The sequence below is a fragment of the Microtus oregoni genome, unplaced genomic scaffold (genome assembly GCF_018167655.1).
Source record: "Microtus oregoni isolate MIOR12 unplaced genomic scaffold, Mior012 000013F_ref0000133, whole genome shotgun sequence".
NCBI lineage: Eukaryota > Metazoa > Chordata > Mammalia > Rodentia > Cricetidae > Microtus > Microtus oregoni.
In genome coordinates this window covers 40,413,146-40,425,829 of record NW_024543072.1, presented here as the reverse complement: position 1 = coordinate 40,425,829, position 12,684 = coordinate 40,413,146, and the positions used below count along the sequence as shown (strand labels likewise).

Below are 12,684 nucleotides of genomic sequence, written 5' to 3'. Positions count from 1 at the left end.
CAGGCTCATGTGTTCACATGCAAAGGCTCAGAATAAGATGTCTAATATCTTCCTTCATTGTTCCCTGCCTTGTTGCCTTGAGACAGGATCTCTCACTCAACAAGAAGCTTGTCATTTCAGACAGGCTGGCTGGTTTGTGAGGCCTCCACATCTACCTGCCTCCATTCCTCAATACTGCATTTATAGATGTAAGTAGCTACGCTGGGTTGGTTTTGAAAGTTTGTTTTTGACATGGGTGCTGGGGATTTGAACTCAGGTCCTCAAACTTGCAAAGCAAGCTCTCGTACCCAAAGAAGCATCTCCCTAGCTGTTGTTTTGTGAAGCAGAGTCTTGCTAGCCTTCGCTGGCCTGAAGATCATTGTGTAGAAAAGGTTGGCCTTGAATTTTCATTGACCTTTTTGCCTCCCTATCCCCAGTGCCAGAATTACAGACGTGTTCCATAAAATCCAGCTCCATATTTCTTTATCGTGTCTCTGGAGGTCTGATTATGTCATTTACTGAAGCAGATATCTGGGGAAAGGAATGACTATGAGTCTAGTTTGGCGTACTCAAACCATGAGGGTATCAAGCCAGAGATCTTTAGCAGGAAATGGGCATAACATCCGTTGAATGTCTACAATGTACTGGAGCTATATTTGGTATTCTGCCCTATTTCACATTGAGAACAAACCCCTAAGAAGGGGACACAATTGTGTTTATAGGTGCTGAGAAAAGGCTGTGAGAGGTAGTAATGTCTCTTTCATGTGGTTCATATTTAAGAACTGCCAGCAAGGCTGAACAAATAACATATAAAGAGAAAGAGTAGAAAATAGAGTCATAAGGGTAATTTAAAGATAGATCATGGAAAACATAGGAAGAAGATAATATTTCCCCTTGGGGTGTTGTGTGAATCAGGTGAAATATAGCTTGGGAAAACATTTTCACAAATGATAGAAGGCTAAGTAGATATGACAAGTTCTAGGCATGTCCAAACCTTATCTCAATGACTAACAATGCCAACATAATATTGATGAAGGGGTTCTAGTATTCTAATCTGTAATTAACAAATAAAATTTGATCCTTGTGTCTTCCCATTTTAATTGATAGTTTAATAAATAATCTTTAAAACACAGCAGCGACTCTTTCCCTACTACACTAAAATACATCTGTTTTGAAAAAATGAAAAAGTCATGGGAAGAGAGGTCGTGTGGTATAGAGATAAGAGAAAAGGGGACACTTTGGAAGAGACCCTGGAGGTCACTCAGCTATTTCTACTGCCACCACTTTAGAAGAAAAAGGAAGAAGAAGAAGAAAAAGGCTGAAACCATGAGGCTTCTCACCAACTCATTCTGGGCAGGTGAGCTGAGAGCTGCATTGATTTGCAAAGGCTTCTGGGGGGCTGAGTCACAGTAAGCTAGGTCCCTCCTCAAATAAATATAGGCCATGTAAGCTATTTGTGTTCCTTGCTTTTTAAATTTCAGAAATACATGCCCACAGGCTCCCTCTGGGCTGCTCTTGACCTCTCCCTCCATGTTCTCTTTCTTTTTATGTCTCTGGCTCCTCCTGTCTCAAGTTTTGCCCTTCCCCCTCCCCCATTAACCTGCCACTGCTCCGCAGGGTCTGGCCTGCAGAGTCTAAATAAAATGCAAGGCCTGCCACAGAAAAATCTAGCTTTCTGGTATATATATTAAAAACTAAAAAAGAAATGAGCAAAACTAACAGGATTTTATTTAACCCAACATATCTGAAATTTATATCATTTTAAACTAAAGTCACTATAAACCTAGTGATATTTTTACATTGCTTTTGTTTGTACACGTGGGGTGTTTTGCTCTTTGAAACAGGGTCTCCTACATCACTTTCAGGTCTCTTACTTTCTATATGGTAGAGGATGTCCTTGAACTTCTGTCCCTCCCTGCTTCCACCTCCTAAGTAGTAAGGTTGAGAGGTGTGTATCACTGTGTCTGGTTTATGTGGTGCCAGGAATAAAAACCAGGGCATGCTAGGCAAGCAATATTGCAATATTAACAACTAAGTCATGTACCCAGTCCCTTATATGATATTTTTTTAAAAAGTAAATTTTTATAATCCAAGGTGCATTTTGCAATCCCAACATACATTTCAAGAGCTCCTGAACTACCTATAGAGTTCTTTGGTGGATTTTTGCCTGTAATGGGTCCTCACTTTACCCAATTCAGCAACCCAAGTGTTTTAACGTTGCAAGGGAGTTTCAGAAAAATAAATGATGGGACTGGACCAGCTATTGAAGATCACAGGCTGTGGTGATGGTGTTCTACATTCCTCTGCATATCAGAGAGATAATTTGAAGCAAATCAACCTGCACCAGCATGTTCAGAGAAGACTAACCCACTGCAGCCTTCATAGCTGAGTCTTCTGACACTTCCCTTCCAAACACAACAGAGTTTCCTCCAAAACTAGGAACCACATATTATGTGCCTTGGGCTCTACCTTAACCCCAGAAATTTTACTGGATGCTTCTGCAAGTAAATAGAGAAGATGCCCTACTCACAGTCCAGCTACATGGTCATTGGAACAAGGATGCTTGCTGATAGAGAGACACAAAGATGACAGCAGAGTTAAAAGTAGGATCTTCAAAACAGAGAATGTCTCTTAAGATCTGATCCCTGATTGCACTCCTGGGTCAAAGTACAAAAAGAGACTGGGCTCCTAGAGAATTTCCTCCAGACCACACAGAAGGTACGGTGAATTGTGGCAAACCATTCCCTTCTCATTCCCAGTGGAAGCTCTCTGTATTCCAGGAACAGAGCCATTCGTGCAGGGACACGCAGCCTGCATGATGCTCCAAACCAAGAGCTGACCAAGATCGCTGTGCAGCTAGTCCTCTCACCAGACCCGAGCTGGGAGAGAGGCCTTTGACTCCTGGAATAAGTGTGTATGTCTAGCTGGCTGGAGCCTTCTCCAGGTAGACAGCAGCAGCCCTTAGACCCCTCTTGGCATTGCCCAGGCGGACACCATACTTCTCCCCCTTCCTTGCTCTGCTGAACAATCACAGGACCTCGTGGTACAGCTGCGGGCAGTACCACTCCCCACCCCCTCCTGCTTTTTTGTGGTCTCCTCCTTTGTGACTGCTACAGCATATGTTTTATTAAAAGAGGAAGAGAAGAGGAGACAAGAGGTTATGTACATGGGCATGCTCAAGAATTTTAAGATTGAAAATCTTCTGCTCAATGCTAAATGCCTAAGGGCTTTGGCATTTTGCCGGCTCCAAGTAAACCCCAAGAGGAACATTTGGGTGGGGAAATAGGAAATGGAGGAAAATCAAAGCTCTCTCTTAAGAGATTCCAATTCTAAAATATAAGATTTTTCTCGTGTTCTCTTGAAATTTGCTTTCTCCACCATCCTTATTCAAATTTTCGGATGGGAAGTGAATGGGATCTCTGACATCGAGTAACAGTTTTTCTGTTGTGTAAGGATTAGAGCAGAGAGTGGATGGGAGGTCAGGTAACATTTTTGATGCCTAATGAGATACCCAACTTCACAGCCCTCTGGTGGGGTCTTGGGCCAACTTCTTGTAGGCTATACATGTTTAATATAATTGCCCCAGATATGTAGGACTTCCAGATTTCAAAAGGAGATGTGGCCCCAACGAACCATGCAAACCATGACATTTCCAGCCTCTTACCTGTGCCACAGTGAGTTTCTCTAACAACTGGAACCCTTCATCCCCTCTGCCTGCCCAAAAATATTCCCCTCCAACTCTCGAAGCTCAATTCTAATTCTCCTTTCTTGGAATACTGATAGCACTTATTATCAGTGCAGATTAATGGTCGATTAATAAGGTCAGGCTTTTGACTTCTTTTGTATTGAGCTTCTGTTTAGAGCTTATACCGTCATTTACCTCTGCCCAGATATAGGCCCGTTTTCTTAAGTAGACTACAAAATCACGGAAGAAAAGTTTTCTAAGGTTTTTGTCCCTCACTACCCAGACATACTGCCAGAGAAGGAGCCCTAGATGACACCACAGTCTCCCAGCCTTGTAAAGTATAAAGTAACCAAGTCAGAGCCCAGTCACTGAGATGAGACTATGCCTTAGAGGGATCCCATAGGGACTGAGGCTGGCGAAGGAGCAGTAAGACACAGACCCATCCATAACTTCCCCTACTGCTGTGTGACTGAGGGAAGACATATCTCCTCCTAGGGTGCTCTGCTCTCCCCTTTCCAAACAGGATGCTGAAACCATTTAGCTCTACATCTTAGACAAATGAGACAATAAGCCGTATGAGAATTAATTAGAGGACTTCTGTAAATCCTCCCAGCTCTTTGGGAAAGGAGGCCTTTATAAAATGGATGCAAGGTCTTATTATTTAAGGGAAAGAATTGAGCCTCCAGAAATAACACCACACTGCATTTGTTTAAACACCAGTCAGGAACCTGAACACTGAACATTCCAGTCAGCAGAAAGTGCCCACACATCTCCAGTGACTTCAGATTACCTCTTGTTTGTGAGTGGAGAGGGATTCTGGAAAACCCTCTCAGAGGGATATATCTTAGGTGGTGCTCCCCAGGTGCTAACCTGTACCTTGGGGAAGGGGATCAGGAGGAGCTGATGACGCAGGGATGTTCTATGCCCTCTGGCTTAGCTCAGTAAACAACCTGTCAGGAGGCCAGATATGAACACTCAGAAGAGGATCCTGAGGTCCAAGAAGAGAAGATGTTTTCTGTCCTCAACACCAGGCCAGCTTAAGGAGGATAGATAGGGTCTTTTTGTCCTCCCCAGATCTTTCTGCCTCTATCATCCTTGTTTCCACACTGTAGCACACACCACTCCATTCTGGGAGGAGAAAGTCAGCTCCATTTTTTGGTGAGGAGAGGGAAGTGAGAGTCAAGAATGCTTCTGCCTTCCCCATGGCTACAGCCCAGCCAGCTGTCAACCCCTTTAAAACCAGCTGCTTCCCAGCACTGAAGACTCTGGACTGACGTCTGCCCTCTTACCCTCAACACAGTATCTGTGCTCTGCATCTTTGCAAATCCTCTCCTTCCTCACAGAAGCCAAGCATGCACCTTTCCTCAGAGTAGGTGGCAGCTGTGGCACTGGCAAGATAGGACCACAGTGGCAGCATTGCTTGGTCATGCTCTCAGTGCTACAGAGCAGCTCAGTCTAGGTGAGAAGGAAGTCCAGAGGGTCATGTCATAAACAAATAACACGCACACTACTGTGTAAAACCAAGAGGGAAAGCACCAACTCCAGCATCACTTCAGCTGCTGCCTGATGTCATCAGACTGCCCCCCAGGGGATTTAGTAGAATTCTTTAGCTGCCTGGTTAATACTGGCACTGCCTATCTTCTAAGAGCGTGGACATGGGGTGAGGAAACGAACGGTAACAACATGTTCATGTTTAGGAAAAAAAAACTGGGGAGATATTCTTGATTCATAGCGTACATTTAATTCTTCCGATTGGCCGAGGCTAACATACCACTGTCCCTGTGGAATAAGGTCCGGATTATCTTTTATAATTGTTATTCTCTTAGCACATATGTGCCCACTCAGAGCAACCTACTCCCAGGACAGGGGAAAACACACATGTGGTTCTTTACAGAGAGGTCTTCTCAACCATGTTACAGTGCATCCAGCTGATTGTTAGTTAATATTTGACTTTAGTCTATATACCCTGGATAAATATGTACCGTGCAGAAGGACTGCTTGGTGAAGAGAAAACTCCTCTGGGCTAGCACAGCAGTGCATAAGTTCAGCCTCCTACTGGGCAGGAACACTTCAGGCATTCAAGGCCTGGGCAGGGGCTCGGCAGGCATGCTTAGTGTTTCTGTGAGCAGCTAGCTTCCTGCATTTCCCTGTATACAGCTGTGAACACACACACACACACACACACACACACACACACACACACACCACACAGGCGACATTCAACCGTGTATGAACAGGGAGAGCAATCTGATAGATGGCATCAGCAGACCCTTCCCTCCAGCACAGCAGCATCCCGCTCCCCCCCTCATGTCTCCAGGGCACTAAGAGGATCGACCCAATCCATAGGAGCTTCTGCTATAACACTCAAGAGAGTGTGTGGGGTTCACTCTTATGAATTATTTTTTTGTCCCTGGTTACATGTACATGGAAGACACAGACTGGCCTCTCAATCATGCCACAGGGCTTTAGGAACATGTGAACACAGATGTATTGTGCAACGCAATATCAGGTCTTTAGGGTCCTCTCCAAACACGGTGAACCTCGTGCAGTTCTCTCCAGCATCACTAGGCAAGCAAAAGTCCTTGTCATTCTCTGCAATTATGGAGCCCGAATGAATTTTCCAAAGCTAATGGGAGTTGCACTAACTTTGAGGACTTAAACCAGGCAAAACCAATATAGGTCAGGCAGAGTGCCCAAGCTCTGTGACAGCCATGCGACACCAGGAGGCAAAACCAGAGTCAGCTTAAACCCAAAGTCCACTGCTAAGCTCCACCTGACAGAAACTAAGGGACGGAATGGGAATGGGAATTATTCCTTTTGCTCGCAATCGCCAGACACCAGACAAGAGGGTTGAATGAGGACTCATCAAAATTACAACGAAAGGGGATACAGAAAACCCACGGCCCGGCCCCCTGCACTGTTACCTTGAATCCTTGCAAAAGCCCTTCTTGCTGTATCAGCTGCTCCCCAAACCACCAAGGACTGCGAGGAGACTCCTAAAAGATGCCCGATTTTTGTGCAACATCTCCAGTGGCAGCCTTCCAAAGTTTTTACTTCATGATTTCTTGTAGATCTTTCTCCTTTGGGGAAATGCGAAGCCTCCCCCCTCAGCTTGAGAGAGGGAACGGATGTCTCTTTTCAAATTCTCCTGCTCTGGGCTTTGCTGTTGCCTCCACCACCGCCGCCGCCGCCGCCGCCGCCGCCAACGTCGCCGCGGCGGTTAGACCACTTGCCTGCTGCCTTGCCGCGGAGCGGCGAGCATCCCAGGAACCCACAGCATCTGTGAAGTGGGATCAGCGCTAGGCTGGGTCGCACGCGGCGTGGGAGAGGTGAGGAAAGTGGGAAGGCAACTGAGGAGTCCCCTGTTCCTCGACCGAGGTGAAACCAAGATCTTGCCCTTTTTTTCCAACTCTAAAGAGACTCACCCGCCGTGTCATCCGAAATCTGTGCCTTGCACATGAGCAGAAACCGTTCCTCAGGCGTCTGGGCTCCTTTGGCTGCCTGAGGACCTGCCGGTGTCCTCGGAGCGCGCGGCAGGTGCATTTCCCAAGTCCCTCCGAATCCGCCGAGCTCAGCGGAGGAACTGCGGGATGAGCCGCGAGCCGCTGGGCAGGCAGGCGGATTCCATGCTAAGGCTGCAGCTCGGCGCGTCCCCACTCTGACTCCGCGTTCCGTACCTAACCAGTGTCACCTGCAGACTCAGACACCAGATGAGTGTCTTAAGATAACAATGCTGCCCTGCCTGCCTCTCTCGTTCTTTTTTATGCACGTAGGTTAGCAGCCAATAGAACTCTGCGCCTCACTCTCTACAGACGCCCATTGGCTGAGCAGCCTGGCAGGGGCGGGTTCTGAGGCCTACCGGCAATCTCCTTTGGCAGGCTGGGGTACCAGCTCTGTTAACCCTCCCAGCTTTGCAGCAGTGACTTTTTTTTCCCTTTTCTTTCTTGCTTTCTTGCCCCCCCCCACCACCCCCTCCGGCGAGGATAAGCAAGCATTGGATAAATTCACGGCTGCATGTAAGGTTGGAAGTGAGGGTTAAAAAGTGTCAAAAGGCTAAGGAAAAGAAAGTAGACGGGGAACTAATTACATTTTCTTTAATCTTCTGAGTTACAATAATCATTTGTCCCAGCCCATTTTGTTTGCTTGCTTAACCAGAACTCTCAGAGATGGGGACCCATTTGATCCATTTTCCTTCTAAATTGAGGTTTCATTTGGTTGTTCTGTTTTTTAAGCCTCCTGAATTACTTAATTAGAAGTGAACCCCCAAGTGAGAAACAGCGCGCGCGCCTACACACACACACACACACACACACACACACACACACACACACACACACATGCACATCAAAGATACATGGGAAAGAGGGAGGCTAAAGACCGCGAGATTCTATAAGATGGCTAGGCAGAGTCTTAGAATCGCTGGACAGCTAAATTGAGACGCCTCACGCCCCCACATCAGAACTGTTGGGACAAAGGCAAAAAGAACTTGAGGAATCTGGGGGAGACATTTAAAATGCCCTGAGTCGAGAGAGAGAGAGAGAGAGAGAGAGAGAGAGAGAGAGAGAGAGAGAGAGAGAGAGAGAGAGTTGTTTTGCCTGTGCTGTTTTCCTCCTGTGTGTCTCCTTTCACTCCAGTGGCTATCAGGAAAAGGGACTCGGTTTTTAAAGGAAGACTAGAGAAAGGAGAACAGGACTAGCCTTGTTTCTGTGAAGCAGGTGCTGTTGCTGAGCCTGTGTGAATCTGGGGTGGGGGTGGGGGCCTTGAGGGAGGGAGAAAGGAAGGGAAAGGAGGAAAGAATGAGGGATAAAAATATTAACTTTGAAGGGTGTGAATAACATATTTTTGATATTCTAATAAACGTGTGAAACTGAAATACATTCTACTAATGGTGAACTACACTAAATTTTGGCAAGAGCAGGAAAGAGTCATTGTTGAAGAAACAGCCACTTCAACAGAAGAGCTGGAAGTTGAAACTGGCAAGGGGATGTGGGGGGATTTCCATTAAGTCATGTGATGTGGGGCTATATAGAGGGTAGTGAGAAAGAGAGAGAAGGGTCTGGATTTAGTTTCCTTGTGTTAAGAGCCACAGTAGAGATCATTTTGTAAAAAATTAGAAAAAACGCAGAGTCCAGAGGTTTAATGTGTGCCAAAGCAGTATATATCTGGGTTAGCTAAAAAGTGTCCATTGGCTAGATGTTCCGAGTGGGTGAGGAAAGCTGAGAAATTGCATCTTGCCTCCAAACGCTCATTCCTATATTCCTGATTCCCAGTTGCTTCCTCCTCTGCATCCTAGTCAAGTTATTCTTCCTTCATGCTGCAGGTGTCTAAGCTATAAAACATGCCAGAGAACGGTGGTCCTGTGGAGTCCCCAGATCTTCAACTAGGTTAAAGTATCTTACTAAAATGCTGAGAATCTAACTACTTCTGCAATGCAGAGCCGGTTGTCCCTGAGATTCCCAGAGACAGGGGCCCACTGAACCTGTCCCAAGTAGGAACACAATGGAGGTCAGGGTTCTTGTGAAATGTTTTGCAGAAGAGATAAAATGGATGAATGGTAGAATAGCTGTAACTCAAGTCACCGGAAAGGACAAAGTGCTAGAAACTCTGGGGGCAGGGGAGTTGGCACTGATCACTGATCGTGTGAAAATAAAGGAACTTGGCTGTGTTTTCTTCTGTGGTGTCTTAAACCACCCAATGATATTTTAATGATGAAAACACACATTAAAAACTCAACATGAGTTCATCTGAAGAATGCCTATGCATTGATGTAACCACTGTTCACATCATTTCCAACGTTGCAAGAAGCTAACAATTGCTTCTTCTTAGTCAGAATCTTATACCCACCCAAAGAGAAATGGTAGCCTATTGCTCATTCCCGAAAGATGATACTTGCTCTTAGATTCTGAAAATATAAAGTATTAGTGAGTAGAGTGGTCTCTGCTTTATTTTTTTTCCACAAATTATTGTCCTTGATACAGGAAGCTGATGACTATCTGAGCTGGTTCCATATTTTAATCTATTATTATTAATGAACCTGCTCAGAATATTCCCATGTTTCGCTGCTGGTACACACACATTATCTTTTCTTCTGGGTAAACGTCAAGGAATGTAAATCACTAAATTTGCTTTTTACACTTACAATGGAGACACTTATGTGGCAATGATTCAAAAGTCGACTTTCTGTCTGAAACAGCTACATACATAGTGACAATGGTGAAGGTATCACCATAAATGATAACTAAATGTCTGAATTGTGAGGCCCTTCACATACATAATGTCATTTCTTTTTCATGACCACCATACAAATTATGCATTATTATTATTGTTATTATTTTTATTAGTGTTATTGTTGTTTAAATGCTACAAAGAAAAACACTGACTACAAGACACTGAATTCAGCATCTGCACTGAATATGGCTATGCATTTGTGTGTGTGTGTGTGCTTGTGTGTGTGGATACATGTTCAGTGAACAGAGCTAAGAGAACAGGAAGTTTTGAAATTTTTCACTTCAACACAAGGCTGGAGGTTTATCTGAGGAGTTCAGACAACCTGAGGAATGGAGGGTACTGTATATTGTGTGAACAGAAGGGCACAGGAGGAGTGAAAATGGGAAATAGGCTTTATTTTCATTTGTGTGTATATGTGTGAACACATATTTGGGGGAGATGATCAAGGAATGAGATATAGCACAGTGAACAACAATCTATGGGGATAAATAGTACAAGAAATGGAAAATTCTTTAAATTTCCCAAGTACAGAAATTTGCAGAAAAGCTACAAAGGAATGAAGGAAGAAAGAGTTCATGAATTTCTGGTAACTGGGTGCTTGGGTACAGAACTGGCTGATAAGAAATGCAATCAAAAAGGCATTAAAGGAGTGAAAAGAGGCCACTGACATTTAAATATAGAACAGTGGACCTCAGGAGAGAAGCCAGGCTTACAACTAACAAAACATGGTATTTCGTAGTTTTAAATAGTATAAATACTTGCATATATGTTGTCTATGGCATGGGATGTGAATACAGACACTTGAGTTTATTCTTTTCATAAAAAGCTAAAGACAAACTTGGTTCAAATTCCCTTTCAAAGGAGAATATGAAAAAGGCAGGCCTTGAGACACATCTGTTGTGTTGCTATAGCACATTGCCTCTCTATGAAAGTGAGGACTGAGACACACCCACATCTCCTCATCCCACTGAAATGTAAAGCACTGCACAGGAGTCTGGCTTCTGTGAACTGCAATTTCTGTCCTCATCTCTAGGTGTGAGATTGCATCCATGTGTATGGGAATTAAGGCAAAATATGTTGTCCTTTTGTTCCCATAGCCTTTATTGATCAACTCTTAAAAAGAAATTGAGATGTCAACATCTAACACTCCCAACTATAACACTGTAAGAAGACTCCATAGTGACTTATAAGAAGCCAACCCTATGGTGCTTCACTTGTGCTTTCTAACACAATACTTGCTCTTTTCAAAATCAGGAAAACTTAAAAAATTATAATAGGTTTCATACTATTCAAAAGTAGGCAGTTATTCTTTTGGCCCATGCTCTGATGAATGCTCAGGAAAAGGTGGGTGCTTGGTGTTTGCCGAATGATTGCTGCCATGTATGAAATATTGTTTTGCTTTAGCTGTACATATTTTTTTATAGATTGACCTCATCAAGCACTTGACTATTCTGTTGATCTTAGTTTCTTCATCTGTTGATGCATTTCTCTATGCTGGGGGGAGAGGAAAAGATTTCATGGAGTCTGTACATCCTTCAGCTCTCTTTGGGGAGCAATGAAGATGGTTGGAAAGCCCACTAGCTGATATATCCTCTTGCACTAGTTCACATTGGTACGTGCTAATACGCCTTTGGACTAATTTTTGGATATGTCAAGTTTAGGCACAAGACGTGCATCAATTTATGAATTGTTTTTCTTTTTTTCCTTTCATTTCTTAGTTGTGACCTTAAAAACACGGTTGGTTCAACTAGACTGAACTGTTCAGTTAGATCAGTCTTGTAGAATGCAGGGCACATGTATGGTCATTTAAAGGAAACACATTCGCATGTATCAGTAAGTTACACCATGTAGATCGGGACAGCAATTGTTGCAAAGGTGGGATCCATATGAGAAGGTGATGAATTCCATTTCTAGAGTAGGAACCGAGCTAAGCACAGTCTTCGAGCGTCGGTGTTTGAATCCACACTGAACAGGTGATGTTGGAAGGGCATACTTTTGAAGTAAGTCATTGCATATCATGTGGAAGTTCAGGCAAATATCAGATGCCAGCATTTCCCAATTGTTGCTTATCTTATACAGTGTATGCCATACAGTGTTTAATGGCAGCTGCCTGCTTTAGTGGAAGCAGAACTTACATGAACTCTGTCTGGATGGTGGTGCTCTTGTTTGTAAGAATACTGTGTGTGGAGGGGTATTAAACATCTGCCCTGGTTTTTTGACAGAGCTTGGATTGATCTCCATTACAACCTGCGATATTCTTTTATTGCGTTCCCACTGATTAGTACTGCTGAGAAACTTTAATCTCACATATCCTCTCTGCTCTATTCTATTTACTGGTTTTTAAATTAAATGCTTAATGTTTCTTTGAGCTAAGTCTGCTCTCCCTATCAATCACAGGATCACCATCATTTTTTATTGCTTGTTTTACATAACGTTTGTGACAGAAACGAAATGCATGAGTTGCAAGTGAAAGTTCTATTTTGCTTAACAGTATGGGTTACATTGACTTCTTTCTCTGTTGTTCACCTTTTTTTTCGATTGCTCTTTCTATATCAATATTGCGAATGCTATCTTTAAATATTCTTCAGGGTTCATATTGGGTTAAAATGTATACGTGTGCATTTATTTCAACACCCTCTTAATACAACAGATAAATCCAACTAAGAAGTTGTTTTTTGGAAGAAGAAAAAGAAGAAGAAGAAGAAGAAGAAGAAGAAGAAGAAGAAGAAGAAGAAGAGAAGCTACACTCACAAAACCCCAAAGACTGTATCTTTTCTATCTAGAATAACATT

The 12,684-nt window shown here is 43.7% G+C and overlaps 1 protein-coding gene across 2 annotated transcripts in view; it reads right to left on the bottom strand.

The window, feature by feature from the left end:
- The window catches only part of Brinp2 (BMP/retinoic acid inducible neural specific 2), a 100,693-nt gene extending 93,292 nt beyond the window's left edge, over nt 1-7,401 (bottom strand). Inside the window, exon 1 of one of the 2 annotated variants that reach the window (XM_041662924.1) lies at nt 6,589-7,401. The gene's annotated coding sequence lies outside the window, so the exon portion shown is untranslated. The remainder of the gene's footprint in view (nt 1-6,588) is intronic. The other variant, XM_041662925.1, reaches the window with a different exon arrangement.
- Nucleotides 7,402-12,684: the final 5,283 nt, after the last annotated feature.